Source organism: Mustela nivalis (assembly GCF_964662115.1).
Source record: "Mustela nivalis genome assembly, chromosome: 14".
NCBI classification, from domain to species: domain Eukaryota; kingdom Metazoa; phylum Chordata; class Mammalia; order Carnivora; family Mustelidae; genus Mustela; species Mustela nivalis.
In genome coordinates this window covers 67273170-67299716 of record NC_139033.1, presented here as the reverse complement: position 1 = coordinate 67299716, position 26547 = coordinate 67273170, and the positions used below count along the sequence as shown (strand labels likewise).

The window sequence follows — 26547 nt, the reverse complement described above, 5'->3', positions numbered from 1 at the left end:
GATTTCATCCTCAAGCAGAAAACATTTAGCAGATGTCTGAACCCCCGTTTGGAGGAGGGGGAGATATTATGCCAATTAAATCAAGACAATAGCATCTTGTTCCCCCGGCAGTGAACCCTGATAAAATTGCCTGTCCAGGGGAAGGAAAGTATTTCATTATTGCACCTTTGAAAAAGGATAATCCTTTCTGAATTTCCTCTCCGGGGAATGGTGTCCTTTGTTCTTGTACCTCTGCCTCACATCTACTCCCTACGTTTAGTTTCAGGAAAAAAACTTGGTAGTTAAAAAAAAAAAAAAGTGTGTCTGTGTTAAATGACCAAGCTGTTAGGCAAACTAGGACCCATCTCAGGATTCAATAAATCAGGGATGAGAGGCAGTAATCTCACCGCGTCCTCAGGAAAAGACCTTTTAGAACCCAGGGACCACGGGTTACCACCCCGATGACCTCACTCCAGGACAGAAACCCAGAAGGCATAAGAGGGGAAGGAGCTGCTCTCACAGAACCACAATATTTTAGAGTGGGAAGGATCCCAAAACCCATCAAACCCAGCGTCTTCATTTTACAGCTGCAGGACACTGAGGCTGGGGCTGATGGAGAGACAGTCCCGAGCCTGCTGAATGAGTCTGATGTGCTTTGCAGCACTTGGGAAGGCTTATCTCCTAAATGCTGTAGATTCCAAGAGCATCAGGGAACAAAAGGGAAAATCAGAAGCTCTGCCTAGTGAAGTTCTCCAAGTCATTGCATTCTGAGCATGAGCGGGAAGTTGCAAGCATCCTCTTATCAGTCGTTGACATTGTTTTAATTATAAAGTGTCTCTCACTGAGGGACAAGAGCCTTCCCAGGCATGAGCAAGGAATGTCTATTTCCCAGAGTGTCTTGCTTCTTCCAGGTGACCCTTTATTTCCGGTGAAAAGCAAAGACCTGGCTTTTTTGCAGAAGGGCAGGTGACTGGCTTTTTCAGACTCTGGTCATCCCCTTAGTATGGTGGCTATCAGGTTTCAGACCAAAAAGCTGGTCCTCATCCCACCCCAGGGGTTGGGGAGACCCTTTCTGGGAACAGTCTGGGTATCTTTAGGGAGACTCACGAATTGATCTATGTTGGGACCAGTGGCTTTCCTGAGGGCCCTGATCCCAGCACCTGTGCCTGTCTTCATTTTGTGCAAATGACCTGAAATGTTGATTTTGGGGTGAGCAGTAGGCTGGCGAGATTCAATGACACCAGAGAGGGTATGTTGAGGGTCAGGGGGCTGCTGGTCTGGTACTAGACTTAATCTCCGGGGAAAGACATTTACTGGAAACAGTCCTGGAATGGGGGTGGAGCCCGGGAAATACTTCTCTAACAGCAGATGTTCTTTGATGATGAGACACAAAGACCTGCCAGTACCAATAGTACCAACAGCTCAGCCCACTGTTGTCACACGGCGCCTGTTTCTTAGGATCTGGAGACTATTTTGAATCCTCTTCTGGTACTTTTTAGCCGTTCCCATCAAAAATCCTGCCAAAATTCTCTTCCTTAAAAAAAAAAAAAAAAAAAAAAGGAAAATATCGGAGGTCCTAGGTTTGTTTTGTTTTTTAAATATCTTATTTATTTATTTTTTTGTCAGAGAGAGAAGGAGAGTACAAGCAGGCAGAGCGGCAGGGAGAAGCAGGCTCCCCGCTGAGCAGGGAGCCCGATGTGGGGGCTCTATCCCAGGACCCTGGGATCATGACCTGAGCCGAAGACAGACACCCAACCTACTGGGCTACCCAGGCATCCCCCTAGTTTTACTTTTATTTGGACTTAATAGTAATTTTGGTACTTTTGATAGTAAGATGGTAAAAGATAAACGATGGAGAAATCTCTGCTTAACAATTCCCTGATCCCCTGTTCAGCTCAGAAACAGGGCAGAAGGTTCCCAGGACATGCATATGCGTGAATGTGCCGCTTACTGGACAGAATCCCAGTGCTGGGAAGGAACCCGTGCACGACCTTCCACTGTCCTAGCCCTGACCTTTACATTCATTAGACTTCTCCAGTATGGAAGACAGCCATCCTGGGAGGGAAGGGGAGAGGGCTGGGGCAGGGACAGCCAGGGGACGGTTATTAGGCTTGTCAGCTGCAGAGACATAGACAGTGGCAAAACATCAAGCTATCTGAATTAGGGACAGCGTGGTTCCCACTCACGAGAGGCCGAACTTAAGGCTCTAACAGCCTCCCCAGAGCTGGTGGCGACCCCTCGGCAGATAGGACCCCTCCCATTTTCCGAATCGTGCAGAATTTCAGGTTGTTCTAAGCCTCCAGAAAAATCTGCTTGAAATCCCTGACACGTGGGTGCAGGACAGCACCATGCCCTACCATCCAACAGCCTCTGCCCTCCAGCGTGAGACTCACTTGCAAAGGGTGAAAGATCAGCCTTTTATTATTTGTTAAAGCACTCAGCAACCCAGAAATAAACATGGACGCTGATGTTGATTTGAGAATGGAGGGCTATCTTTCAAGTCTAATAAATGTGATAAAAATAAACATCCTTTCATAAATTTAATGGAGCATGGCTCTGTGTTTATCTTGTGTCATGTACTTGAGATTACCCCACTGGAAGAAGAAAACACTTGATTAATGCGGGGAGCCTATTTTGTAATCGGCGGTGGTTGGAAAATATTTTTTCTACTTCCTGCCATGCCCTTTTCTGCTGCTCTAAGGAAGTTATTGATGGCGTACTTTACAATAGTGAGAATGCAGCGGTTTCTAGTGAGAACTCCAATAGGCTTCTTCCTTGCAGCCACTCTGCCATTTGGTAGTGAGTTAAAAAGGGGATTCTCTGCTCTTTCTCTTTCACCCTGTGGCTGAAGGTTTTCTTTAGGTGTTTACAATGAGGAGCCGCTAAGATTTCGAGGTGAGGTGTCTCGCTCAAGGTTGTGCAGCTATGCGAGGCGAGGACCAGCCGCGCCTGACTCCTATCCTTGCCTGGATGACTATGTCAGTCCTCCAAGGCACTGAATGAAGGGCGTTCCTCTTATTCACTCATTTATTGTGCTGGCTATGATGACAGCCTCTGCTGGGTTGCCAGGCGTCGTTCTAGATGCTGTAGATACCGAACCAAAGCAAACAGAACCCCTGCCCTCCCAGAACTTACATTCTACTGAGGTCCAGTGAGGTGAGATGTAAAAATCAGCAAACTAAAAGAGCAGATATATATTAGTTAAGTGGTGACTGATGCAATGGAGAAAAAGGAATCAGAAAATGAATATGTAAGATTGGAGAGCAGGAGCTGCAACTTTACATAGAGCAGTCAGGGAAGGCTTCCTTAAGAAGGGGAGATTTCTGGAAGGAGCTGAACGAAGTGAGTGAGTAAGCCACGCGGCTATCTGGGGAAAGAACCAGCTAAGCAGATGGAATGTGCAAAGGACCTGAGGTAGGGATGGAATGTGCAAAGGACATGTGGTTGGCATGTTTCAGGAATGAAGAGGAGGCTGGCATGGCTGCAGAAGTACTGAGCAAGGTGGGGGATGGCAGGTGAGATGAGAGAGGCCCACGGAGGCTGGCTGGTGAGAGCCTTGTAGGCCACACAGGGACTTCACCATTTTATGCAGAATGAGATGGGGAGCCATTGAAAGGTTTTGAGCAGAGAAAGGACATGCTCTGACTCAGTTTCAAAAGGATCTTTCTGGGGCACCTGGGTGACTCAGTTGGTTAAGCAACTGCCTTCGGCTCAGGTCATGAACCTAGAGACCTGGGATTGAGTCCCACATCAGGCTCTCTGCTCAGCAGGGGGTTTGCTTCTCCCACTGACTTCTCTCCTCTCATGTTTTCTCTCTCTCATTATCTCTCTCTCTCTCTCTCTCAAATAAATAAATAAATAAAATCTTTTTTTTTTTTTTTTAAAAAGGCTCTTTCTGGCTGCTGCATGAAAACTGACTCAAGAGGACAGGATAGAAGCCAGGAGCCCCACGAGGAGGCATTTACTGGAGACCAGGAGACAGATGGAGATGGCTGGGGCCAGGGGGATGATAGAATGAGGAATGGATGGGTCCTGAAAATTAATGGAGGTAAACTGGAGTTTGCTGATGGACTGCGGGGTATGGGATAAATGGAAGTGTTAGGATGCCTCTGAGGTTCTCATCTTGGGTGGATCCCATGAGAGGAATTATGAGGCAAAGAATTAAGGGCAAACCAGAAACCTATTTAAATTAATTAATTAATTTCTTTTTTAAGTCATCTCTACTTTCCATTTGAGGCTTGAACTCATGACCCTGAGATCAAGAGTCACATGCTCTACTGACTGAGCCAGCCCGGTGCCCTCAGAAATGTGTTTTACTGTGGAAGAGATCACAGAGAGGGCCTTGAGGAGGGCGAAAGGGATTTACATCCATCTGCGGAATGGGTTTCTATAAATGTCTTTTACTTCATGCAGTCTTCTCCTTGACAAGCAGGTGACACCGAAAGGGAGCTTCTAAGAGTATACTTGGTGGATGCAAATTGACAGGAGTTTCTTCTGTGTGATAGAAAGTTCTACAAAGATAAGGTCTTTTTCCTGTCTTTTTTCTTCCTGAGAATATCTTGCCTAACCCACCCCGAGGGAAGAACATTTTGTCACAAACTGTCATCCTACAATTGTCCCTGAACCGGGGACAGGTCAGTTAGTGGATTACGGAGGTGGATATTCTAAGGGCTGGGTTGGGTTCTGAGATATGCAAAACCTGCCTGCTAACGTCGATATGCTTATCAGAGCAGAATCCTGCAGGTCCTTGAGGAAGTAGGGAATAAGGAATGGCGGAAGGTTTAGGGAGCTGAAGGACCTTTATCAGCTTTGGAAGGCCTAATCCAGAAGCCAATGGACACTCTGTGGTAGGAGAAAAAGAAAGGGGGTCATTTCCATTCATCAAGGTACTTTAGGGATTGGGAAACTAGACCATGCTAGAATTTCCAGGAAAAGCTCTTCTACCCTCATCCCCAACACTCACTTATCAGAGTGTTCTAGACGGAGACACTGATCTTAAATTAAACCTGTTCCTTTGAGGGCATTGAAAGAATTTCTTGACAGTTGGGATAATCATCAAACTCTGGGGTATCCCAAGATCAGAAACCTTGGGGAAAACCAGGGTCCTGTGGTATAGTGATGACAATGGCTTACCTGTACGGAAGGCTTGCTACATGGTAGGCTCTGTGGTAGGCAACTAACGTGCATTTTGTCCACTAATCCTCACACCATCTGAGCAGAAAAGTGCTATTATTATCCATATTTTGTAAATACAGAAATGAAGACTTGGAGAATCAGGTAACCTGCCCAATCTTAGGGAGCCAGTTAGAGGCACGTCTGAGAGCCTAAACCCATCCACATCCAGTGGACTCTAAAACCAGTCCTGTCCCACTGAGACCAGGCACAGGACACACGACGGGGGGACTGAAGGGGTATTTGAGGTGAGGAGGAGTTTCTTTTCCCTGCAGTCTCAGAGTTGGGCCATACAAGGCTGAAAGCCAGTTAACCTTGACTTCAAATTAAGGAGTCATTAGTTTTCGCAACATTTGCCTCAGAAAGAAAGCACCTCCCTTCTTCCTTTTTGAAGTAATTAAATTTTCACATTATACTTTAAGGGATATCCTCTATTTACCTAATGCTTTCCTGTTCAGTCCTTTCAGACTATGAATCTTGTATATTTTATATACACAAAGGTGACTTTTCCTTCCTTGAATGAGCAACGCTTATCAGCACAAGCAACCGATACTGAGCTCATAAATATATCACTCGGAGTTCAATCCCTGCCCTTCTCTTCTCCAGGAGTAATTCTCACATAACACTTTTTCTCCTCCTCTCTCTCCGTGACCCTGTGGAGACTGCGCTGTACCCTTCCCCCACCGGAGCCCCCTTGGAGTCTGTGTTGGTTCCACTCCCCACTGGCATATATAAAAATGAGTGACTGGTGCTTATGCACCCCAGTCATTTCGGCGGGAGCCTGCAGACAATATAAAGCAAGGCCCACGGAGCCAGCGCCTTCCGATTCCAATTAAATATTTCCTGTAAGTCTGTGCCAATTGTGCATCTTGTAAGAACATTTGAAAGCAGAAGTTTGAACTCACAGGGACCCCGTTGCCTTCAAAACCTGTTTCCTGTTTGACAAGATTTTACTAGTAGGAGCAAAGTAGCACATTCAGCAAGAAAAGTCATTGTTGGTGGCTGAGATGTGCAAAGGTGGTGGTTTCCTCTCCCGCGTGCCCCCCAGCACAGCCTTGCTAGGTTGCAGATTTCTCTCTTCCAGATAAATCTCTCTCAGAACATTAGATCCCTATTCCAAAGGGTCCTAATGACATTTCCAGGGTTAGAGAAAATACTTGCTTATCTCCCTGTCTGCACAGCCTACCGCTTGGCATCTTGTAAAGTTTGAAAGCTCTTTGAGAGAACCCTGTAGATGTTATTCATCCCCACTTTACAGATGAGGAAACTGAGGCTTGGGGTTCATATGCCACTAAGTTTTGTATGGTGTGTTTTAGATTGGCGGGGACTAGGTGTTCGAAGTGCCTCTTTGTGTCACCCCTTTGCACAAGTTACTAAAGTTGTCTTGGTTTCCCAATCCATAAAATGGGGTGAATGGTAGCAGGGATGTGACATCATAGATTTGAAATACCTCTAAGTGGGTCACAAGAAAGGCACTACAATAATCACAAAATATTATTATTATTATTATTGGAGTATCATTATCATTATTTAAAAAAAAAAAAGTTTCAGGACAGAAACTCCAAGTACATCTGGCCCTAGCCTCCTAATCTCCCAACCCTTTTTCCGGCCACAATTCCCTCCCGCCATTCCCCGATCACCCACACACATGTGCACACATGCTACACCCTTTCTTCAAACTTTGTCCTTTGGATCTTTTCCCACATGGTCCCTTCTACCTGGAACCCTCGCCACTGCTTCCGTGAGGCCTTCCAGGCTCACCTGAGATCAGGCTGGCGCAATACAGAGCTGGTATCAAAACTAGAGACCTGTGCATTTGAAGCCTCATATATTATCAGTGTGGTTTAGGCAAGTTACTTAGGGTCCCCAAATCTCTGTGCTTCTCTCCAAGATGGACTAATGGCCTTTACCTCACCATATTATGAAGATTCAGTGACATAAATGTGGGCCACCTGCAGGGCCCAGGATAGGCACGGAGTGCACCTGAGCCCCTCTCTCCTCGGCTAAAATTCCCCTCTCCCTCTCTCGTGCTGTGCACATACTTTGCTTGTCCTCTTACACCAATTCTCCAAACTCTGTCTTGAGTTATTGTCCCTAGCGTATGCCTCTGCAGCTCACGTGAAATTATGGGCAGGCTCTTTGAGATCCAGGAAGATGCTGACTTATTTTTATGTCCACCATTGTCCTTACCTCATAGTAAGCCCTCAGTGCTGCTGATGGAACTCCAGAAATGTTATCAACGGGCTCTCCTGAACCTGCCTGCCTTGTGGCACAGGCCAGTGACTAATACCAGGGCTGATTTGTAGAGTGTGGGAAGCTGAGCCAGGGAGGGATGAAGTGAGTTAACCATGAGGCCCAAGCATTCCAGAACTCATTTCGAGGCTCTCTCCCCAAACACCCTTCTTTTACCATGTCAACTCTGGACGAATTTTTTTTTTAAGAGTTTATTTATTTATTTGACAGACAGAGATCACAAGTAGGGAGAGAGGAAGGCAGGTGGCAGGGGGTGGGGGTGGGGAAGCAGGCTCACCAATGAGCAGAGAGCCAGATGCGGGACTTGATCCCACGACCCTGGATCATGACCCTGGATCATGACCTGAGCCGAAGGCAGAGGCTTTAACACACTCAGCCACCCAGGAGCCCCAGCTTTGGACGAATTTAAACAACTGAGAATTCCACTTGACCATGTGAGTATAAGTTGATAAAATGAGACTCAAGCATTCATTTAACAAACCTGTAATACTAATACTTTTAATGGGTGGGTACTATATTCTAAGCAACTGGACCTCTTGACCTCTTACTTAATATGATATTAAGCTCATAGAAGTCCTGAGATGGGGTATTTCCACCCCCCTCAATTTTGAAGCCCAATGATGCTTAGATAGTACTCGTGATACCTTGTGATAGGTTCTAGAGGTATCTATTTGTGAACACCCAGCTCCTGTTTGTTAAGATCACTACTGTCAGAGACAAACAAATCACTGTATGAATTAGGCGGTACAGACACTATTAATTATAGAGTGGGGGCATAGAAGGGTGAATAGATACACTGGGAATGAGAAATTATCAGGAAAACAGGCACAATTTGAACAGAATCCTGAAGGATGAGAATTCAGAAGACAGATAAGGGAGAAAAAGCAATTCTAGGAATAGGGAACAGTGTGTTGAAGGTTAAGGAAGAAAGAACAGGGCCTCTTTCAGTTGTAGTGGAAAGAGGACTTGAAACTTAGGCTGGGGCAGGAGTCTGGGCCAGGCCAAAGAGCTTGGCCTTTTTTCTGTAGGCAATGGGGAGCCATTGAGGGTTGTACACAGGAGGAATTACTCTGGTACTTTCTTTTTTAAAAAATTAATTTATTTGAGAGAGAGAGAGAGAGAGAGAGAGAGTGTGAGCCGGGGGATCGGGGCGCGGGGTGAAGCCGGGAAGGGCAGAGGGAGAGGGAGAAAGAAGCTCTAACCATCAGACTCCTCGCTGAGCTCGGAGCCCGACTCAGGGCTTGATCTCAAGACCCTGAGATAAGGACTTGAGCTGAAACCAAGAGTCAGGCACTAACAACCGAGGGCACCACCCAGATGCCCCAACTCTGGTGTTTTCTTAGGATTACTTAGTGGTGTTAGAGTTGGAGGAGACAGTGAAGATGTCCTAAACATGTTAGCTATAAAGTTATATTGGTGTTAAAATTGATTCTCGGGAAAATATGGGTGAGCTGCTATCATTATGATACCAGCATACTTGCAAAATTAAGTTTTTTCTATTTGAATGCTTATTTCTTCTTTGGATAAAATTGAGAGGAAATGTGCTAAGTGTTTAAAACACTTCATACCAGGGCCAAAAGATCTCAAAGAAGTTTCATTTTGTGGAATGATCTGCCCCACAAGTAATAGTTAGTCTTCTGAATGACTGTGTTTCTTTCATGACTGGGAAAACAGTTTGTCTGAGCCTGTCTCTCAGGACACGTTCCCCGTTGCTCCCTGCCTGGCACCGGCCATCCCCAGCACCACAGCAGACACAGCTACCATAGGCATCCAGCCAACCTTTGCCTAAAATGAACATGATCTTCAGACACATACTGCATATGCGTTTATATATTTGTAAATGGGGCTACATGGGGGAAGATAATCCAGAAACTTGCAGAGCCCAAAGCTTTCAGAGCTTTTCCTGGGCTGGCTGGTTAGTTTGTCAAGCAAAGTATGTGTCTGCAGCCCCATGTGGCTCCTGGCTTGGCCCCCCGGGGAGCCAGGACTCCCTGCCACTATTGCTGCCTGTGGTCTCCTGACGTGACCAACCTGCACAGGAAGTGTCCTTGAACAGCTCTTCTTTCTTTCTTTTAAACGACTCCTGACTAATCTCCTCTGAAATGTTCTTCATGAAGTGAGCTCACCAACAGATGGTGCTGCTGGGACCCATCTGGGCACAGACAGCATCTTCACCCCTTGGCAGGACTGGCTTCTCCCCGGATTTGAACATTCCTTCCATGTTCATGCCATTGAGCTCTTGCAGTGGCCTACAAGGGAGGCCATCGTGAGCAGTAGGGCAGGAGCTTGCTGGGAAAGCGACTTTCCCAAGGTCACCAGGTAGAGGGAGGGCTCACTCTTCCTCTGTGCCCCACCCCCACCTTCCCCATGTGTGACCCACATCACAAAGTTCTACAGGCTTCTTCTACCACCACCAGGCATTAGCTCTGGTGCAGTGGAACTTCCAGAACCTTGAAATTCTGCCCCGTAGGCTGGTGTTGGAAACTTGCCCATCTCACGGTGGTAGGCAGATCTGACGCAGGCCTGCTGACTGCTTCACGTGGTGAAGAAGGCTTTGGGGTGACTGACCACTGGGTTGACTGTTGCTCCAGGTGTGGTTCCTATGGAAGTGGTGAGTCATAGCCCTGGTGGCTGGCCTGCTCCATCATACACCTGTCTCTGTCTGGAGGCATCTCACTTCCTTGTGAAATGGAGAGAGGAAAGCCCCAGGGTGCCAGGGCAGATGCTGCTCGGCTCTGTCAAGTTCCATCACCTTCCTCAACTCCTGGTGCCTTTCACCAACCACCACCATTACTGCTGGAATCACCCAGAGAACAGAGGAAGGGAACGGGGCAATGTGCAAGTGGGCCTTCACATCAGGCTCAGGATCCACTCAGGTGAGTTCAGAGATAGTTCAAAGAAGCAACAACAGTTCAAAGTTCAAAGATCAGAGTGTCTGAACTCGGTTTGTGCTTTGGGTGGAGGGAGCTGGTGTTGGGGTGGGAGAGGCGGGGATGTTTGTGTCAGGCAGATGTAAGTTGGAATCCTGGCTTTTCTACGAGTGAACCCTGTGGCCCTGGCAAGTCACTTGAGCTCCTTGAACCTCAGGTTCCTCAGCTCTCAAGGGAGAGGCCCAGTGTTTTCCTCACTGGTGTGTAGTAAAGATTAAAGGTGGTGGTGAATGCAAGGCACCAGGCTGTCACTGGTCCTGGTTCCAAGCCAGCTGTGCCTTCGGGAGCAAGGACCAGAGTATTGGCAGAGCTCTGACCCCCTCTGGTCTGTGCCAGCGCTCTAGGAGGATGAAGGGACTTAAAGGTATCTGGTAAACTCTCTGTTCTCAGTAGGCACTCAAGCTAACCTGTGAAGGGGAGCCAGGAGCCTGTTAGAAGGGGGCCCCACGGCACGTGGGTGGCTCAGATGGTTAAGTGTCCGACTTTTGGTTTCAGCTCAGGTCATGATCTCAGGGGCGTGAGATGGAGCCCAGCATCAGGCTCCCTGCTCAACACGGAGTCTGCTTCAGATTTCTCTCTCCCTCTCCTTCTGCCCACTGGCCCACTCATGCAGGCTCTGTAAAAATAAATACAAAGTTCAAAAAAACAAATAACAACGCTGTAAGGTAGGTATTATTATTATTATTATTATTATTATTATTATTATTTTTTTTTAAAATTCAAGTCCCACACTGGGCTCTGCGTTCACCAGGGAATTTACTTGAGATTCTCTCTCTCCCTCACCTCTTCCCCTCTCCCCAGGCTCTCTCTCTTTCTTTCTCTAAAACAAATAAATAAATCTTTAAAAAAATAAATAAATAAATAAAAGAGGGCCCCAGTGACAAGGAGGGTGCAGTGGACTGAGCTGGCCCCGGTGATGGAGAGTCTCCTGAATGATGGCGCCGCGCCCACTGATGCCTGTTGACCATCCTCTCTAGGCTGACTAATGACTCCTCTCATCCTCCTCCAGAACATCTTTTCTGGTCCTTAGTCTTCTTTATCAACTGTAGCACCTTGTTTTGGATGACATTTCTTTTTTTTTTTTTTAAATATTTTATTTATTTATTTGACAAGCAGAGACCACAGATAGGCAGAGAGACAGGCATAGAGGGGGGGCGGGGAAGCAGGTTCCTTGCTGAACAGAAAGCCTGATGTGGGGCTTGATCCCAGGACCCTGAGATCATGACCTGAGTGAAAGCAGAGGCTTAACCCACTGAGCCACCCAGGCACCCCCTGGATGGCATTTCTTAAACTTCTAAACACTTAGGTATATTCAAATGACAGACAGAAATGCGTGAGTAAATTCAAATATTCTTTTGCTGGAAAAATAAGGTCCAGGTGTCTCAATAAGGAGAACACTCAATATTACATTCAGTAATTCATCTGATTTCTTGGGAGCCATATTTGCTCAAGGACAAAGCATTAGTCACTGCTTAATTTTAATAGTTTTCATAAAAGACATTAAAATGATAAGCCAATGACTTACAAATCAGTTTTATTTATTTATTTATTTGCTGTACCTTTTTAAAAATTAACATATAATGTATTATTGCTTCAGAGGTACAGGTCTGTGATTCATCAGTCTTACACAATTCACAGTGCTCACCATATTTTAATTTTTTAAACAATTTTTTAAATTAACAACAACAATGCTCTGATGTATATAAAGAAGGTGACTTAATAAACATTCAAAATATGGCACAAAAACACCATGACAATAAGATGTGGCACGAAGATGGCAAAATGGAAATGTTTTTGCCCAGTTTAGAGTTTGGAGAGACATATTTACGTTAAACATTTCAATGAGCATGGAGAATGGGTGCTTTCTGAAGTTATTATTGAAATTTTATTTAGATATTGGAGCTTGGTTTATCTTATTTTTGTCGTCTACATTGTCTGGTGATTATTCTTGCTTCTCGTGAACTCATGGTTCTGTGAAATTTCAAGCAGACATCCGGTTCTGGTGATTACCATGTCCCTGTCCCCAACTCAGGATGACTGCCAGGGTCCTCATGGGCAGTTCCCTCTTCTGTGAGCCTGGCTTTCCTGTCCATTCCTTGCTTGCTCTTGTTCTGTTAGGATCCTTTCAGTGACTCTAGGTTCTCTGCTGCACCATGGGAAGAGGTTATGCAATGGCTCAGGCCCAATCACAAGAACATGGCCTTCATGAAAGATATATGTCCCCAAATTGAAACCAGGGGCTCCCTCTCCTGGTGTCACCCTAAGAATCCTCACATTAGAAGGATCAGTGGGGACTTCTTCAAGGGAGATGAGAGGGGTGAGCTTCTTATGGTTTGCGGGCGTGGCAATTGGGGCCAGTGATGGAGTGGGAGGAGTTACTTTCATTCTGAGATTTCACAGCCGGCACCTGCCATGGGCACTTGAAAGTTCCCACCTGGGGGGCGCCTGGGGAGCTCAGTGGGTTAAAGCCTCTGCCTTCGGCTTGGGTCCTGATCTCAGGGTCCTGGGATCGAGCCCCCGCATCCGGCTCTCTGCTGTCGGAGAAGCCTGCTTCCTCCTCTCTCTCTGCCTGCCTCTCTGCCTACTAGTGATCTATCAAATAAATAAAAAATAAATAAAATCTTAAAAAAAAAAAAAAGTTCCCACCTGGATTAGGCATCCTTAGCAACTGGACAGCAGAAATTCCTTTCTGAGTCAGAAGCTGCTGGTCTCCTCTTGTGCAGAATCTATACCTCTAAGACGAGGGGAACAGCAAGGTCACCCAGACGGTACAGAACGGGGAAACTCTCCAGGATTAGTGTTATTCCCTCCATGGGTAAGTGTGACATCATTGTTGTGCAGGTGAAAATATAGCCAGAACTCTTGCTTTCAAGTAATTTGTCTAATAACTCATTTCACAATAAGCCAAGACTTGGTTTCCTTATTTCATTATTTTTATGAAGACCCCTTAACACATTAAAAAGTTATTTATGAGGTGCTTAAAAACCCAAAAGATAACGAGGATAAAAGAATGACATAGAGAAAGAAAGTAAGAAATGTGTATTTCTTGAACATTTACTATTAGCACTTAAATGTCAGGCACTCTAACTGGTCTAATTTAAGCCTCCACACAAGTGGAAACTTGGGTTTTCGTGTCTCCATTTTACAAGACTCGGGAGGGGGATTAAGTAATTTGCATGAACATGCTGCGGAAGAGCAGGATTTGAACTCAGGCCTGCCAGCTCTGAGGCTGCGCTCCTCCTCTGTGTCACCTGCTAACCAGACAGAGTGCAATACACCCACAGGTTAGGTGATGCGTATGTGGGGACACTGGGACACGGGCACTTTTCTGGCCTTCAATGTCCTCAAGTGGGGCTAAACTGGATATTCCTTAAACTGTTTTCAAGACATGAAGTACAGCCCGAGTAGGTTCTCAGTAAATGCTGATTGAACCGCATTGTATGCATCTGAAGCTAGGTAGCAGACAGCCCAGATGGGCCTCGCCAGGGAGGGAAAGAAAACAATACAATGTTGTGACTATACCCACTTGCATTTAAAGCATCCATCCCTAGGGACCTGAGCCTTCAACTTGTTGTTCATTTTAATATATATTTAGTCATATTAGAAGGGAATTTAGGGGCGCTCAAGTGGCTCAGTCGGTTAAGCATCTGCCTTTGGCTTAGGTCATGGTCCCAGAGTCCTGGGATCGAGCCCTGTGTCGGGCTCCCTGTTCAGTGGGAAGTCTATTTCTCCTTCTCCCCCAGCTACCCCCGTCCTTCATGCATTCTCTCCCTATCTCTCTCAAAAATAAATAAAATCCTTAAAAATAAATAAATAAACCTTAGTGTCATCATTTATTTTTTTCCCTTTTATAAAAAATTTAAGTTTAATTAATTAACATACAATGTATTTTGGTTTCAAAAGTAGAGGTCAGTGTGGTGTCATCATTTAAAAAAAAAAAGTGCATCTTTACAAAAGTAGTTTTGGCTCCATCTCCAATGTAGGGCCTGAACTCACCACCCCAAGATCAAGGGTCATGGGCTCTACTGCCCAAGCCAGCCAGGTGCCCCTTGGCATATTTTTAAAAAAACAAATACATTGGCTCTTCTGTTACACATCTAGGATTGTATAAATCAAAGTGATTTTTATTTTATTTTTAAACAGATTTTATTTATTTATTTGACACAGAGAGAGCGAGCCAGAGAGGGGACACAAGCAGAGGGAAGTAGGAGAGGGAGAAGCAGGCTCCCCACTGAGCAGGGAGCCAGATGTGGGGCTAGATCCTAGGATGCTGGGATCATGACCTGAGCCAAAGGCAGACACTTAACCCACTGAGCCACCCTGTTGTCCCCAAACTGATTTTTAGTTGTTATTTTATATATTTATATGTTTTAATTGTTATATTTTTAATTGTTTTTATTTCCACTGAGGAATAAAAGGCCCCCACACCCATGTGAACCTGGTGGTTAGCATTCTGTGTGTGTAGGCAGCTGCTTTATAAATATACTGGGGATTTCCCTCTGTGCCTGAGAGGCATGGCTGTCCTCTAGGGAGCATTTCCTACTCTTGAGTTGTGGTTTACCTTGTATGGACGGCTGCCATACTTACTTTATCTAGAGTTATCTGGAACATTTGGGCCTCCTTGATTTATGTGAGTGAATGAAAGAAAACCACTAATGTATCTGAACAATAAAGATAGCAGGTGTGATAGCTGAAGCCAGCAGTGAGGAGACCAGGTTTCTGCAGCTTCCTGCCTGCTGTGGCCACACTGGATGTGCCCTGTGCCCGGGGGTGACTGACATTGCCCCTGGGTCATCAGGTCAGAGCACTCTGGGCATCCAGTCTGAGGTGTGGGAAACTGCTTCCACCAAAGAAGCACCAAGAAGGCATGTGGCTTTGTGTGATGCATTGGCTTGTTTCCTCAAGAGATAAGTGGTACCTGGCTTCCTTGAGGTCTAGAGATCTCAGACTTGGCTGGAATTTTGTCATTAAGCTTGCAATGGGAGGGCGGGTTCAGGGACAGAGGGAGATATATATATATATATATCTCACTTGGAGTGCTAAAATAGTAAGAGTGAAATCCTGAGGTTTCTCCTTCTGCATTTGAAGCCCTACCCATGCCATGAGGCATCCCAGAAAGGTAGTTAAATGGATTCCAGTAAATAGTTACCTTATAAAAGACCTACAACTTATATACACAATCAGCCCCCTGGTCAAGGCAATCAGGGGCAGGAGGCAAATGCCCCCATGCCCGTCCACACCTCTCTGGCTTTCTGAGACAGCTTTCCCTCCTTTTAGGCTGTTGCTCACTGGCAGTGGAGTTCATCTATAGGAACATAGTCATGGGCAGCAGGGAGCTGGGTGCCCAGGATCCCACCAGAGACAGCAGCATCTCTAACACTGGATCCAGGGTCTGGAGTGAGTTCCAGTCAGTGCCGATCTGAATACTCTCAAAGCAGATGGACTGGCTTAACGCACTTTTATTTTTATTTTATTTTATTTTATTTGTTTGACAGACAGAGAGTACAAGTAGGCAGAAAGGCAGGCAGAGAGAGAGAGAGGAGGAAGCAGGCTCCCTGCTGAGCAGAGAGCCCAATGTGGGGCTTGATCCTAGGACCCTGAGATCATGACCCAAGCGGAAGGCAGAGGCTTTAACCCACTGAGCCACCTAGGCACCCTTAACACACTTTCTTTAAAAGCCTTATTGATAGACAGATTTCTATTCAGGAGGGGTAGACCAAGAGTTCTCAACTCTGGCTGCCTGTTAGAATCATCCAAGAGCTCAAAATCTCAGGGATTTTATGGTATTTTTGATGAATTAAAAACAGAGAAAGAGATGATTCTAACAGACTGTTTCTTTTGGAAACCAACATCTAGCATCATGCTTGCTCTTAATTAATTTATTGGCATTGACCCAAATAGAGATGTATCTCATCTCATCCACCTGCCCTCTCTATCACTCACTAAGGGAGAAGAAGGGCTTAGGAAGCCAAACTTGGCACGGTGCATGTATAAGCTGATGTAGGATGCTCGGAGAAATCTGTGGTACTAGGCATTTCTAAACCATCTCTTCTCCCAGTCTACACATGTGCTTCCAGAACCTTCAATGCAAGGGAAAGTCAACAGCAGGAAAACAGCCCTTTTCTCCTGTGGGAAGCATCTTAGTGACAGAAGTGCAATTGCCTGGATGTCACTTTGCACTTAGCAACAAAGAAAAGAAAAAACCCAAAGCTCTGGAGGGTTCCAAAGAGGAGAGTCCAGTTCTCCCGGTGATGAAGATTACAGCATCCTGGCTAAGAAAGAAGCTCAGGGATGGACGACTGGAGAATCAGAAGGAAGGAGGATCCAGGGACTTAACCTCCAGCGGCTTTGGCTTGTGCTTCTATAGAGTAAGACCAAAAAAGGGGGGGAGGGGAGGGGAAATTAAGTTTGAAGAGAACTGGAGGCTCAAGCAATTACTTTTTATAGCTGATGCTGTGGGTTATTCCTTTCGTAGTTAGTCCTTGAAAGAAAGAAAACAGGAATTTAGACCCATATGCCTCTGCTTTTCTGAGCAGCCTGGGAAGGCAGAGCCCGGATAGTATATATGGGGAAACTCTCAGCTGGGTGTGGCATTCTAGTGCATGTTTTTCACTCCAAAATGCATCTGTTGTTATCCCTCTAAGTAACTACATGTAGTTTGACAGATGTCTTGGTGGTAACATTGTAAAGGAAAACCAGAGAGACCATCCTCTTAGCTTAATTGTTGCCAACACTGACGTCACTTAAAAACTGTAGGACACTCAGGAGAATGTCAGTTCAAACCACACAGAGGACGTTTTCACTCCCTGTCCTCTAGGGCCTCAGTTCAAACCACACAGAGGACGTTTTCACTCCCTGTCCTCTAGGGCCTGGCTGAGCCAGATCATTGATGAGGTTTAATCTTGTCACTGTTATAGAAATATTGTAAAAGATAAAACAAATTAAAAATAAGTTAAAACAAACAAACAGAGTGGACCTTAGTCAGGAATATAAAAGGGTTGCAAAGGCACCATGGTCATGTGACTTCCAGCTTCCGAAGTCCATGCTGGTGCTTTGTGAGTATTTAGGTAGGAAGGAAGGGTTTGGTCAGGCTGGAGGGGAGAATAGAGGAAGGGGGTGGGGGAGCTCCTCATTACACTGGGAACACAAGAGGGGAGCTTGGCCAGCACCTTCCAGGCTGGGGTTGGAGAGTGGGTACAATCCAGGTACCCATGCAGGTTGTGTAGCCCTGAACCAAGAGTATGGCAGTCAGGGAGGGTGTTCATGATGTTAACTGTGCCAGGCAGGCCCCAAGCCCCTTCGAGCTGCCCAGTTTCCTGCATCCTTCTCAAACATGTTCCAAGTCATAAACAAATACTTTCAAAGAGTAGATCACATATGTGGAGGACAAGATTGAAATTTGCTTTAACCTTTTAAACATGAGAGTTTTAAGAGATGTCTTACTGTATCATAGATGCATGGAGAAGGTAAGCTTAAGGTCTCCATGCATTGTCCAAACAAAGTTGTCTCATGTTGTCTGCTTTCTAGTTGAAAACTCAGTAGATTTACATGGAAATATTAAAAAGGAGATCTGTGAATGTCTTTTGAGTGTTTGGTGGGGTGTGGGAGCGGGACAGAACAAAACAGTATTACTCTATTTCTTAGCAGGTAACAGCAGTTTCCAAAATACTTCATGTCATATTTAACAGAAGGAGAGGGCGTTATCCTGGGTTGCTTAGTCGGTTGGGCGTCTGCCTTCAGCTCGGTCAGAATCTCAGGGCGTGGGATCAAGTCCCATATAGGGCTCTCTGCTCAGCAAGGAGTGTGCTTCTCCATCTCACTCTCCCTCTGTACTTTCTCTCTCTCAAATAAATAAATAAAACCTTTTAAAAAATAAAAATTTAAAAAAAAAAGGAATTTCCAGGTCAAGGATATGTTCCCAGAGTTATGAAAACAATGTAGAAAATAATTGTGTCCCCATAAGACAAATCCATTCAAAAGAAGACATAAAAATACCCTATAGGAATGGCAAAGGAAAGAAGCTATGCCTTGTGTCCAAGCACACATGGCGAAGGTTAAAGAATCAGTCCCAATGGAATAGTATGGCTCACCAGACATCCAAAGTTTTGATTCCCACTGGTTTCCTCCTCAATAACTGAATCTTCTAATCAATTCACTTTCAGGAAAGAATACTGAAAATAGACTTAATTCTATATTCTTTAAATTCATGGTCCCAACGTTACACTGAAAGCTCTGGTAAAGATAATAGTTTGATCCAGGGTCCTGACAGGTGTTTTGAGTGGGACCAGGAGGGCTCTCACCCACCAGACTGCCACTTGCTTTCAGTCCTTCTGGTGCCAAGAAACAAACGGTTACTCATAGGCTTGCTGACATGCTCAACTGTCATGTCATGTCATGTCATGTCATGTCATGTCATGTCATGAGAGTGATGAGCCAGTCTGTGCCTGTCCTTTGGTCAAGAGAAGGACATAATTCCTCTTAGACAAGTGTCAACCAGCCTTCAAGGCACTCTTCCATTCACAGTATTACCTCCTGGGGACTTTCCAATGGAATTTTAGGAATTCTCCATTTTAATTCAGTTTTCTAATAATAAAAATAGAAACTCCATCCGTCTTCCTTTCAAATGATAAAATCACATTTGTTTCCTGGATTTTTTTCCCCTTCTGCTTTATCATCATCATTAGTATTTAATGATTTCATCATTGGACTCTAAGAATTACTCTTTAAAAACAAATTTTATTGTTTTAAAATGAGAAACAAAAATTTAGGAAAATATTAAGAAGGAAAAATAACAATGAAAATGTCACATATTTTTCAACCAGTGAAAAAAACAAAAAATGGTACTTTGACATTATTTATTCTCTTTTTTCCAGGTAATGATTAAAAAAAAAAAACAAAAACAAAACTCAACATAGACATAATATAGAGAGTGAAAAGGCAATATGCAGACATTCTTGGGACAATATGTTTGCAATAAAGTGACAAAAACCTCATATCTAGATTATTTTAAAGTTCCTACAAAGTAATAAGAACAAGACAACCTAATAGAAAAATGGGCAAAAGACTTGAATGGGTACATTACTAAAAAATATTGAAAGGGTCCCTGACTGGCTCAGTCAGTGGAGTATGCAACTCATGACCTTGGGGTAGTGAGTTTGAGCCCCACATTGGGGGTAGTGATTACTTAAAAAAAAAAAAAGAAGAAGAAAAGATATTTGAATGACTCAGAAACATATGAATAAGTGTTCAAACTCACTAATCATAAGAGGGATGCAAATTAAAACCACAATAACATACAATACATACCTCCCAGACAACAAAGATTAAAGTGACTGACAGTATCAAATGTTGGCAAGGTGGTAGAGCAACTGGAACTTCCATGCACTTCTCATGACAATATAAACTGGCATAACGCTTTGGAAAGCTTTTAGTCAGAATTTACTAAAAATGAATGCACATATGCCTTGCAATCATCAGTTCCTCTCCTAGCTATGTACCCGGTAGTGTGTACATTTGTGTAATGGAAGTCATGCTCACTGCAGCACCATTTGTAATAACCCCTAACTGGAAGGGGCGAAATGTCCATCAACAGTAGAATAGATAAAAATGCTATATTTATAAGAGGGAATAATACTACAGAGCAATCAGAATTATTGCTAATGGTAGCAATATAGATAAATCTCACAAACATAAATTAAGCAAAAGAAAAGACACACAAACAGAGGTTAGGGGCCCGACCTTAAATGCAGTGGAAAATCCACATGTTAACTTCCGGCTCCCCAGAAACTTAACTACTAATAGCCTCCTGTTGACAGTCAATTAACACATCTTGTGTATGTTACATGCATGATACACTCTATTCTTACAATAAAGTAAGCTAGGGAAAAGAAAATGTTATTAAAAAACCATAAGGAAAAAAAATACATTTACAGTACTGTATTGTGTTTATTGAAAAAAAAACCTGCATGTAAGTGGACCCACACAGTTCAAACCCATGTTGTTCAAAGGTCAGCTCTACATATTTATGGTCCCACTTGATATACTTCAAAGTTAGGCAAAACTTATTTATGATGATGCAAGTTTGGTTATTTTCTGTGTTGAGGTGATGGAGAAGGGGACTTGAGGGGGCTTCTGGGATGCAGCCAATGTTTGATTTCTTGTTCTGGGTGGTGTGTACATGTCTGTGCTCACTTAGGGAAAATTTATTGAGCAATAAATCCATGGTTTTATACTCTTCTGTGTGTATAAATGTCAAGAAAGATCCTCTTTATAAAATGTCATTCAGCAAAGAAAAGAACACTGTTTTCAAGATGTTTGTGAAGAGTTAAATTTTTTTCCCCTCGAATGAGTTGGAAAAAAGCAACAGTTCAAAATTACTATATTATTTTATATAATTTATGATTGTAAACATGTGAAACAAAATTAAAATTAAACATTATAAGTAAAACAACATAGTTTTAAATCTTGTAAAAATATTATATCTAACTTTTTTAACTTAACAAAAAAAGATATTTAGTGTACTAGAGATTCATCATAAGTATAATCACTGATGTCTATTGTTATATCAAAATTTGTTAACTCTTTTCCTCCTGTAAGACTGGGTAATTTTAAATTTAGGAGTATTATTAAAAATGCTACAATGGATATCTTGGTGAATAATTTTTTTCTATAGTTCAAATTATTTGCAGATGTGGAATTACTAGGTTAGAGAGCATAGAAATTTTTAACTCTTAATATATATTATATTGCTATATTAAAGGGCTGCTCCAAAGCAAAGGAAACAGATGAGAAAAGTTTAAGGCAACTTACGGAATTGGAGAAGATATTTGCAAATGTCTTATTAGATAAAGGGCTAGTATCCAAAACCTATAAAGAATGTATTAAACTCAACACCCCAAAAATACAAAAGCCAGTCAAGAAATGGGCGGAAGACATGAACAGACATTTCTCCAGAGAAGACATACGATTGCAACAGACACATGAAAAAATGCTCAACATCACTTTGTGTCAGGGAAATACAAATCAAAACCATGATGAGATACCACCACACACCTATCAGAATGGCTAAAATTGAGAAGTCAGGAAACAACAGATGTTGGTGAGGATGTGGAGAAAGGGTAACCCTCCTACACTGGTGGGAATGGAAACTGGTGAAGCCATCCTGAAAAACAGTATCGAGGTTCCTCAAAAAGTTAAAAATACGCTATGACCCAGCAATTGTGCTACTAGGTATTTATCCAAAGGATTCAGAGTGATCTGAAGGGGCACCTGCTCCCCAAGGTTTATAGCAGCAATATTCACAATAGTCAATATATGGAAAAAGCCCAGCTGTCCATCAACAGATGAATGGATAAAGAAGATGTGGTGTATATATATACAACACATCATATATATATATATATATATATATCTCCAATGGATAATGAAGATGTGATATGTATCTGTTACATATATGTATCTATGTACACACATATGTATATTTCAGTGGAATATTACTAAACCATCAAAAAGAGGGAAGTCTTGCCATTTGTAATGACGTGGATGAACTAGAGGTACTATGCTAAGCGAAATAAGTCATTCAGAGGAATACAAATGTATGATTTCACTCATATATGGAATTTAATAAATAAAACTGATGAACATAGGTGAAGGGAAGGAAAAATAAAATAAGATGGAAACAGAGAGGGAGACAAACATAAGAGAGTCTTAAACTACAGAGAACAAACAGAGGGTTGCTGGAGGGGAGTTATATGGAGGATGGGGTAACTGGATGATGGGGACTAAGGAGGGCACTTGATGGAATGAACACTGGGTGTTACATGCAATGGATGAATTTCTAAATTCTACCTCTGAAACTAATAATACATGATATGTTAATTAAATTGAATTTAAATAAAAAATTTTTTAAAAAGGGCTGCTCCAATACACACTCCAGCAACACGTGATTGTGCTTCCTTCATTAAAATTTCACTGATGCTGGAGCACCAGAGTGGCTCAGTGGGTTAAAGCCTCTGCCTTCAGCTCAGGTCATGATCCCAGGGTCTTGGGATCGAGCCCCACATCAGGCTCTCTGCTCAACAGGGAGCCTTCTTCCTTCTCTCTCTCTGCCTGCCTCTCTGCCTACTTGTGATCTCTATCTGTAAAATAAATAAATAAAATCTTTAAAAAAATTTTCACTGATGCTATTTAAAAACTTTTTTTTTCTTAAAACTTTGATAATACTATTTGTAAAAATGCATCTCACTGCAAAGATCAAAACTTATTCTGGGGGCACCTGGGTGGCTCAGTCAGTTAAGAGTCTGCCTTCTGCTAAGGTTGTTATCCCAGGGTCCTGGATGGAGTCCCAGATTAGGTTCCCTACTCATTTGGTGGTCTGCTTCTTCCTCTGCCCCTCCTCCAACTCATGCCATCAAGCACTCTCACAAAAATTTAAAAAAACAATTTGTTCTGCAAACACTGCATTTGCTGAAAATTTCTTTTTTGCATTTTTCAGCAAAATAGATTTACCAGCCACATAAGACCGTCTTTAACCCAAATAATGTTGACCAGACATGTGAAGAATCATTTCAAACCTTTTTGTTGCCAGTTGTGTCTTAAAAATAAAAGTTATTTGTAAATATTTTCAACATGCATCCAAGAACTTTTTTTAAAAAACATAAGCACAATAACATAACCATATCTAAAAAATAATTCATTAATTTAATTAATTACTCAGTCAACATTCACATTTCCCCCTGTCATAAATGTGTGTGAGTGGTTTTTTTTCCCTTAAATTCAGATCTAAATAAGTTCATACATTATGATTGATTGAGATGTCTGAGATATGTCTTTTAATTTATGGTTTTCTGTTTAATTTCTTTCCCACCATAGGTTTACTGTTGTGGATGTTGTTGAAGAGAGTAGTTGTTAGTCCTACAGGGTTCCTACACCCTGGTTTGTAATGATGACATTCCCATGGCATTTCTTTCTTTCTTTCTTTCTTTCTTTCTTTCTTTCTTTCTTTCTTTCTTTCTTTCTTTCTTTCTTAAAGATTTTATTTATTTATTTGACAGAGAGATCACAAGTAGGCAGATAGGCAAACAGAGAGAGAAGGGAGAAAGCAGGCTCCCCGCTGAGCAGAGAGCCCGACACGGGGCTCGATCCCAGGACCCTGGGATCATGACCTGAGCCGAAGGCAGAGGCTTTAACCCACTGAGCCACCCAGGCACCCCTCCCATGGTATTTCTAAAACATGTTTGTGTATCCTCGATTTTTCCTACAAATTGAGAGTCAACACCTGACACTTGATAAAATGCATATTTCTTTTCTTTTTTTTTTTTTTAATCAAGATTACTTCATAGGTAGTATATTTATTTCCCTTACATATATACATAATGTCTGATTGTCTCTTTTTATGCTGTTTGTAGCCATTGATGGTCATTGCCTGGACAATGAATTCATTAGGACTTGCAAAAATCATGATGAATTCTTTTTTTTTAAAGATTTTTAAAAATTTATTTGACAGAGAGAGATCACAAGTAGGTAGAGAGGCAGACAGAAAGAGAAAGAAAGGGAAGCAGGATTCCCGCTGAGCAGAGAGCCCAATGCGGGACTTGATCCCAGGGTCCTGGGATCATGACCTGATCCGGAGGCAGAGGCTTAACCCACTGAGCCACTCAGGCGGCCAATCATGATGAATTCTATTATTTCTTCTTCATTTGTTAGTTTGAATACTTTAATAGAGATAATCTTCTCCCTCAACTATTTCATTACCCTGGGATACAGTTTATATAGGAAAGGCAGATTAAATGCTCTGTTCACTAGTTTTCAAAATAATGACTTGGTTCCCTGCTATTTTCCACCGGTGAACAATGAGTTTTGTTTATTAATATCATGATTTCAAAGACTTAAATGGATTTGATGTGTTTCATTCCAGTGCAGTTACCCTTTCTGATGTATGAATGGACACATCTTTGGCCAGTAGGGGCTCCATCAAATGCGTATCTCTTGACATGACCTTAATATTCCTTGATAGTTTTCTTTCTTCCTTTCTGACATGAAAGGCTGTTGCAGGCTCTTTAAAAAAATGTATTAGGGGCACCAGGCTGGCTCAGTCAGTTTAGCATGTGACTCTTGATCTGGGGGTTGCTGAGTTCGAGCCCTGCTGGGTTAAGTTTTAAGTTACTTAGAAATAAAATCTTTAAAAAAATCTTCTAAATCAAATTTATCCTTAAAGGATGAATATTTTCAGCCATTGAAAATACTCAGAAAGTGAACCTTTGAATCCGAATACAATTCTCACACTGGAATCCTCCCAAATATTCTGAGCCAATGGCAGCTTCTTTCAGAAGATGGAAAAGGGGTCTACTTGTATGATACAACTGTCATCAATTCCCAAGTTTTTTGTATTTTTAACAAAAGCCATTTACATTCTTTCCTAATTAGTCATAGATGGTTTACATGTCTGACTCCCCTGTTGGTCTGTATTAGGAGAACAAAATCTTGCCTATTCATCCTGATAGGCCTAGCACTGACCTTGTCACTTGGTAAATACTTAGGAAACATTTTTTTTTTTTTCAATTTTTCACTTTAGAATTAAAACAAGTAAGTTTAAAAGAGCTCTATTGTACGGGAAGTACACTAAGGGAAACAAACCCCTGCGTTTCTAGAACCACACACACTCGCTGTTAACATTTGCATGTCCATCTGGGTGACTGGCTACACACTAGAAAATGGTGACTTTACGCTTCGCATTAATATAGCTTTGCCTCAATATAGCAATTTCTACAATAATGTCTATATCCACAAAGATGTATACAGTTATGTTTAGTCTTAAAATACTTTCATGTTTGTAACCAGCTTTTAACTCTCCTCCAGATGATTAGCAAAATATATGAACACGAGGATAAGTAAGGCCATTTTATAAGAGCTCAGGGAGGAGCTCAGGAAGAGAAAAGTCTCTTGACTGAACTGAGGACACATTAGGAAATGTCAGAGCCAAAGAGGGAGCAGTGATGATCTAGTTCTCTCAGCTCTGTCATCGGTACCTTCCAGAGCCTTTGGGGCAGAACTGCCGGGACTGGCCCAGCCCTTGCTAGGAGCACACGGCAGGACTGGAGTTTCTGAGGGCAGCGTTGCTGGCCCCGCCCTCTTAGGACAGTATTACCATTTCAAGAAAAGGACTAGAACATACATCTTTTCAAGGGGCCAGAAATGCCACCCTTTTATGAGGCTAAATTTTGCCTACTTTTCAACACTGTTTTGGAACACAAGTTACTCATTCTACTTCTAATGAAATTACACATGAAGGGTCGTTTCTAGAAACAGAGACCAGTTCCAAATTCTGGTTCTACCACGAATTAGCCTCTCTACATCTCAGTTTTCTCATGTGTGGAATAAGATACCATTCACCAGGAAAGATCTGTGTTAGGGTTCACTACCTGCAGGAGTGAACTACATGAGGGCTTAGGGGTGCTTTGGGGCTTGGTTGCTGGGACAAGGTCACCATTTGACATTTAAGTGAAAGAGAGTTTGAGTCCAGAAGATTTCTAAAATGTGAGCAAAGATACGCTGTGAATCTCATTTTCTCAAGTGACAAATACTTCCAGTGCTACCACGCTCCAGTGTGGGGGTTCGGAGGTATCGGGGCGGGATGGCCAGGTCAAAGCTGTGGCTGCAGTGGGGTGAAGGTCTGGACTCTCTCAGATTAGCAGGTGCAGCCTGGTAGCAGAGGAGTCTGAACCCAAGAGTGATCCTTACGGTGGAGCCGGTGGTGCCTGAGGAGTCTGAACCCAAGAGTGATCCTTACGGTGGAGCCGGTGGTGCCTGAGGAACTCGGGGAGGTGCTGATGTCCCTGGGGGCCTGTTCCCAGGGGCGGGGTTTACTGCAGCTGTGAGGATGTGGGGCCTGACTGTTACTAGGGGTGGGGTGGGCAGAGCGTTGCCTCTCAGATTTTCAGTCCACTTACAATGTCCTTATTCAAGCTTTCCTGGGCAGACTCAGGGCTCCCAGCGGGACCCCATCCCCTGACACAAGTTGGGATATTCTACTCCAGGAGTCCTGTCCCCACCTGGTCACTCCTGCCCATCGCGCTCGCCCCCTCCAGGGCATACTCATCACAGGTAGAACTACCTTTAAACTTTTCAAAGCGCTTTTATTTATTTATTTATTTATTTGACACAGAGAGACGCAGTGAGAGCAGGAACATAACATGCAGGGGGAGTGGAAGAGGGA

The 26547-nt window shown here is 43.2% G+C and overlaps 1 long non-coding RNA gene across 2 annotated transcripts in view; it reads right to left on the bottom strand.

Annotated features, from left to right (window-relative positions):
* LOC309847890 overlaps positions 1-26547 on the bottom strand; it is a 407011-nt gene that overhangs the window by 354717 nt on the left and 25747 nt on the right. The window lies entirely within an intron of this gene.